This window comes from Mauremys mutica, chromosome 1 (assembly GCF_020497125.1).
Source record: "Mauremys mutica isolate MM-2020 ecotype Southern chromosome 1, ASM2049712v1, whole genome shotgun sequence".
NCBI classification, from domain to species: domain Eukaryota; kingdom Metazoa; phylum Chordata; order Testudines; family Geoemydidae; genus Mauremys; species Mauremys mutica.
The window spans coordinates 98386944-98393509 of record NC_059072.1 but is presented as its reverse complement, the minus strand read 5'-3'; positions in this window follow the sequence as shown (position 1 = coordinate 98393509).

Below are 6566 nucleotides of genomic sequence, written 5' to 3'. Positions count from 1 at the left end.
TCCATAACTAGTGTTCTTCAAGATGTGTTGTTCATGTCCATTCCGTATTGGGGGTGTGTGCTCGCCACATGCACCGGTGCCGGAAGGTTTTCCCTCAGCAGTATCTGTAGGGGACCGGCTCTGGCGCCTTCTGGAGTGGCACCCGCATGGTGTGGTATAAGGGGCACTCTCAGCTCCCCCCACCCTCAGAAACTCTGACAGAGGGGAAGGAGGGAGGGTCATGGAATGGACATGAGCAACACATCTCGAAAAACACCAGTTACGGAAAAGGTAACTGTCTTTTCTTCTTCGAGTGCTTGCTCATTTCCATTCCATATTAGGTGACTCCAAAGCAGTACCCATGGAGGTGGGTAGGAGTTCACAGACATGTAGATTGCAACACAGCTCTGCCGAACCCAGCGTCATCCCTGGCCTGATGAGTAATGGCATAATGAGTGGTAAACATGTGAACAGAGGACCCACGTTGTAGCCCTACAGATGTCCTGGATAGAGATGTGCACCAGGAAGGCTGCCGAGGACGCCTGAGCTTTAGTCGAGTGGGCTCTGACAATTGGCGGCAGCGAGATCCCCGCCAGGTCGTAACAGGTCCTAATGCACTAGGTGATCCAATTGGAAATCCTCTGTGAGGACACTGGGTGACCCTTCATCCTATCCGCTGTAGTGATGAAGAGCTGAGTTGATTTACAGAAAGGCTTGGTACATTCTAATTCAAGGGTTCTCAAACTGGGGGTCGGGATCCCTCAGGGGGTTGGGAGGTTATTACATTGAGGGTTGTGAGCTGTCAGCCTCCACCCCAAACCCCGCTTTGCCTCCAGCATTTATAACGGTGTGAAACATAAAAAAAAGTGTTTTTAATGTATAAGGGGCGGGGTTGCACTCAGAGGCTTGCTGTGTGAAAGGAGTCACCAGTACAAAAGTCTGAGAACACCTGTTCTAAGTAAAAAGTCAAGGCCCTTTGGACGTCCAGTGTGTGAGGACACCTCTCTCCAAAGAATCACAGAAGTTCTCAGCTGAACTGGGTGAATTGGCCTAAAGCCAGCCCTGGTTGGGGGGATAGTAACGATCTTTTCCAGGTGATCCCTGGGCTGGGAAAAGGCTGTCATCAGCCATTGCTGCAGGGGCCGCATCCAGAGTCTGGCATGGTGGACAACGTATGTGCAAGCTGCCATGTGGCCCTGCAGATGCAGGCAAACCCTGTCTGCAAGCTGCCACCACTGACATACACTTGGTAAACACCCTTGGTGCTGTCGCCAGGCCAAATGGGAGGACTGCAAACTGGTAGTGGCTGGGTCCGACTATGAATCGGAAAATGTCTGCGTCCTTGGAAGATCGCTATGTGGAAGTATGCGTCCTTTAGGTTGAGAGCGGCATACCAGTCTCCCAGATCCAGGGAGGGGATGATAGAGGCCAGGGAGACCAAACAATGCTAGCCAAAGCAGCAGTTTCAGCACTGTCACTGGTGGCAAGAAGGAAATGGGGTGGGGGGGAACAGCTGGCAGTGCCTCTTATACTGTGCCATGCAGGCGCCACTCCAGAGGACACCAGAGCCGGTCCCCTACGTATACTGCTGAGGGAAAAACTTCCAGCACTGGTGCATGTGGCGAGCATACACACCTAATATGGAATGGACATGAGTAAGCACTTGAAGAACATGCCCATGTCCAGAAATGACATTTCAGTTGCTTAAAAATTCTTTATTTGTAAAGCTCCTCTCTTGCCATGCCAAACTTAAAGGAGCACAAACTCTGCATGGACAACTATATCCATGCCAAGTTTCCAACTTCCTGAGTGAAATCCTGACCTCACTGAAATCAATGGAGTTTGCCATTAACTTCTATGAGGGCAGGGTTTCACTACTTGCACTTTTGCATTAACCCTGGTCAAAAGAGGGATGATAAGAATTTTATTTTTACAAAAGAAAAAATGAGTCAATGAGTCATGTTGTCTTTTGTGACCATCTAAGCTACCAACACCTTCTTTTGTCACTTCAAACCTACTCAGGAGAGAGGCCAATAGACAGGATTTGCCAATACACTAGACAGTAATTATTCCCTACCAATGAACCAGTTTCATTGGTCTCTTGTGACATTTGGGTTCAGCACAATGTTAAAGGACTTGAAAGCCTCTATTTACATCCATTTCTTCTGGCTGGGGAGGGTGAAGATTTTGATGCAAGTGTAATGATGGTAGTGGAATTATAGCCTAATATTTATGTGGGAGGATGGCCTGAGATTAAAGTTTGCTCCTATTTACAAAGGCTCAGGGGGAGGCCTATAAAGCCCTATACGCACAATTCTGCTCCCTCTCTCAGAGATCAGGAGCAGAGGTTGGCAGGGAAAGGTGTGCCTGAGGGATTGATGGCTCTGAGTTATTTTAGTGTGGACAAGGCTTTGCAGCTGTGCAAAGCAATTTAACTTTTCCATCGTGATTGACTGTTTTTTTGTTTGGAGGTTTACCTGTTAAATTATACCTAATGTTGAGTGTATGCTTTCACCTTGTATTGTGCTGGTCCCCGCCCTTGGCTTTTAGTGAGATTAATATACATGGCTGCACAAGTTTCACTCTGTTTGGCTCTAGTCTGATCAAGCACTCTTCCAGTGCTATATTCCTTAGCGCCACTACCCGGGCTGCTTAAAAACACTTCCCACAAAGTCTGATACTGTCAAGCAAAGCACAAACTGGACCCAAATAAGCATCTGGGCTATTAGCCAGAGAGGGACATTCAACTAAAACAAACAACGCCTCCCTTTCCTCTGAACTCCTCTTTCCCTGTCTCTTCTTTTCCAGCCACTCCTTTTTCTGTAGAAAAATACAATAAAATGTAGACACCAAAAAGGTGCCTCTCAGTGTCAGGAACTTTTAAGCTGCCACTCTGGACTAAAGTGAAGTGTAACAACCAGGCACAGGGATGAACCGATTCAGATAAAATAAAATTGAAACTGAACTTTTGTCCAAAATTCAAACAACTTGTTGAGGTTTGAAAATGATCCGTTATGGATTTGTAATGATTATTTTTCAGTTTCATCTTGGTGGCAACTCACTTGAAAATGCTGAAGTAGCAGAGGTAAACTTGTTCCCATGAGCTTTCCAGTCCAATTTTGCTGAAGTACTTTGGGACAGATATGCAAGCTAAGGCCCTGATCCCGCATTGAGGTGCATCCACACAAAGACCTATTGACTTCAACAGGGGTTCCACTCATATGGAGCTCAGGATCTAAACCATTTTGACATTTACCCACTATTGCTATACTTTATATACCCTTGTGAGTGGCTTAGGTTTGCTGCACCTCACTCATACTCTTTCCCTTACTGCAAGACTGTAAAGGCTGTTCTTTCTTTTTATAAACAGAAAGCCAGCTTGACCAGCCTCCTAGGCAAAACATCCCATTCCTGCTGTTAGCCCCAGGCAGCAGACAGCTTCCTGCAGGTGAAATTGTTCAAAGAGAAATAAATCAAGGGATTTTTTTAGAAGAGAATTTTATTCTATCGAATGTTTACAAACATCCATCCCATTGACTTCAGTGGGAGCAGAACTGGGCTGTGATTCAGCCTGGGGGGAATAAGAACATTGTCAAATAGATCACAAACAAAGGATTATGACAAACAGCAAGTTCTTCAGCAGTGAATTCCTTCCCCTTTGCTTGTCTTCCTTACAGCCTGACTGAGGCTATGTCTACACTTAAATAGCTACAGCTGGGCTGTTATAGCACTTCTGGGTAGACGCTCACTACAGCGATGGGAGGGGTCCTCCCGTTGCTGTAGTTAATCCACCTCCCCAAGAGGTGGTGGCAGGTCAATGGAAAATTCTCCTGTTGACCTAGCGCTGTCTGCACTGGGGGTTAGGTCAGCTTAACTATGTTGCTCGGGGGTCTGGATTTTTCACACCCCTGAGCAACGTACCTAGGTCAACCTAACTTTATAGTGTTGGCTTAAAGCAAAACCAACTCTGACAGGCCCTAATCCCCACCAGCAATCCCCTTGTTTTGCCCCACCATCCAAACTGATGCTGGTATTTGTATTCTAATTGTGCACTACAGTTGTCTCTGATTTTGCAAACACTTACGCATGTACTTTAAGCATTTGATTTGTCCCACAGATTTCAATGGGAATACTCATGTGAGTCAAGTTAAATGTGTTAGTGTTTGCACGATTGGCAGCTTACACTGTACATTCTTTGGTGCAGGGACTGTCTCTCTCTGTATTTGTACAGCACCTAGCACAATGGAGCCCAGATTAGGGTCTTTGAGTGCATGAGGGGAGGTTTGTTTTTAAATCTTTAGAAAAAAAGCTGGAAAGGAAATACTCAATTTCTCAGCTCTCAGGGTCTGTATTAGAACCCTAGTAATCCAGCTCACTGATTGCTGCCCTAGCCTGAGAAGGGAAGTAGTTCTGATGATGTTAGGGTTTGAGCTCAGATAATTCAGGAAGGGAGGCATTTTACTCAGAGTAAAAAATGATGTTTTGTTTGGGACATCCATACGATATAGTGATTAAGGTCCTGTAAGTGCCCTGGGCAATCTAATTGATTTACAAAGTGTAGTTAAAAGACACTCTGCATACTCTTTAATTAGCTTTCAAGGCCTGACCCTGAGAGGCTGCTCCCATCCTTGAGGAGCCCTTCTTCCCGAGCACACTACAGTCTATCTTGCCCACTCAGGCGAAATTGCCAATACAACTAAAACCAAAGTGTTGTTCATCAGGGTGCTCACATCTATCCTTGATTTGCTGCCGGTGATGTGGTGAGGAGAAGGAGCCCATGTTCCCCACCTATGCAAACTTCTCTTCTCAAGAATGCTTGAGTTATTTATGAAAGAATTAAGGTGGACCCATGGCTGTAATAGACCTGTAAGAGCCCAGATATGACCCTGGAAAGGCTTAGGCCTCTTTCTTCTCCCTCAGGTAAAATAAACATTCGATTACTGGGATGAAACCACCAGTTTCTATGACCACTCTCTGTTTGCTCTTTCTTCCTGTGCCCAGTTTGGGGTCAAAGGAAAACAGTCTCTCCACTCGCCTGGCTTTAATCTTATTCTCGAGATAAATGCAAATCAGTTTGGGCTGGAGCCCTGTCAGAAACTGAAAACCAGCTCAATGTCTGTACTAAAGGGTAGTGGTAAATGGCCAATGACAAATGGCCTCCCCAGTTGGGAAGAAGACAACAGTGTCTGGAAGGAGTCTACGGAGGAAGTGGGTTTAGATTCACATTTTATTTAATCTCTTAATTAACTAGCTAAAGCCCTCATCCAAAGTCCATTGAATTTAACTGAAAGCCACTCGCTTCTATAATCTTGGGATCAGATCCTATAAAAGTACAGGGGTTAAGCATTAATGAAATTCTCAATTGATACTAAATTGGGAAGAGTTGTAAACAGCAGTGAACACAGAGAAATTATTCAGTGACCCAGAGAAAGATTAGAAACATGTGGAGCTAACAACTCCTCCTGACGGTAGGAGAGAGATGGGCTTGTGATCCAGGTAGTGAGGTTAAAGGCAGGAGCTCATGGATCTATTCCTGGCTTGGCCATAGCTTTCCTTATTCTCTCTGTGCCTCAGTTTCCCATCTACACAACAGGGATGATAGTACTCAGATGATTGTTGCAATCTGGGAAGTGCTCACACGTTATGGTGAAGGAGCCCTGTGATGGTACACAAATCTCACACTGGAGAGCAAGGGGTTAAGGAACAAACTGGGCCCAGGCAGCCCCGCCCAGGTACACCTGCACAAGCCAGGCAGGGCTCTAGAAGGTGAAGCAGAGCAGTAGCTCAGAGGCAGGCAGTGGAAAAGAGTAGACAGCTGCTCTGAAGGGAAAGTACTGCCCAGGAGCTCACTGCCTAAGGCAGCGGTGGGCAAGAATGCAGGACTTGTGTGGCCCGTGGGCCGCAGGTTGCCCACCATTGGCCTAGGGCCTGACAACAGAGACCTGTACAAACTCACAAAGGAGAAGCAGGGTATAGAGTGTGTGGGTCAGAAACTTGATCCGAGTGATTTACTCAGGGAAGCTGAAGAGACTGGAATTGGAAGTGGTCCAGGGGGGCAGCAGCTTAGCACCCCAAGGTGTTGGCTGTAGCTGTCCACCACTGGGCCCTTGATTGGAGCCGGGGGGCGAGAGGGTGTGCCTGGGCTCCCCTACCCACTCCTAGAAGACAATAAAACAACACAAGCCTTCACCTCTGGTGAGAGGCCAGCAGGAAAAGACTGTCTGTTCAAGCCCTATGCTGAAAGGGAGGACTGGAAATCCTTGGGACGGGGCGCTGAAGGACAAGACTGTGCTTCAACAGGGAAAGTCCTGCCACTTTCCTGTCTGATCACTAGGTAGCACTGTTTTTTTTTGTTTTTTTTTTTAAATTCAAGATCTCTCTCAAGCTTTATTAGATTGTGACATTTACAAGAATTAGCGGTAACGGTGGAGCTGCAGGGTATTGCGTCTTCTCCATGCAGCGCGGCGGGAGCCACCAATGGTGTGGTGGAATTTGTGGCCCTTGCCAAGACCACGACTCTTCCTGCCAGCTGATGTCAGCCCACGCATCTCTCTCTGTGTTTGTGAACTGGTTTGGTGGCAGTTGTG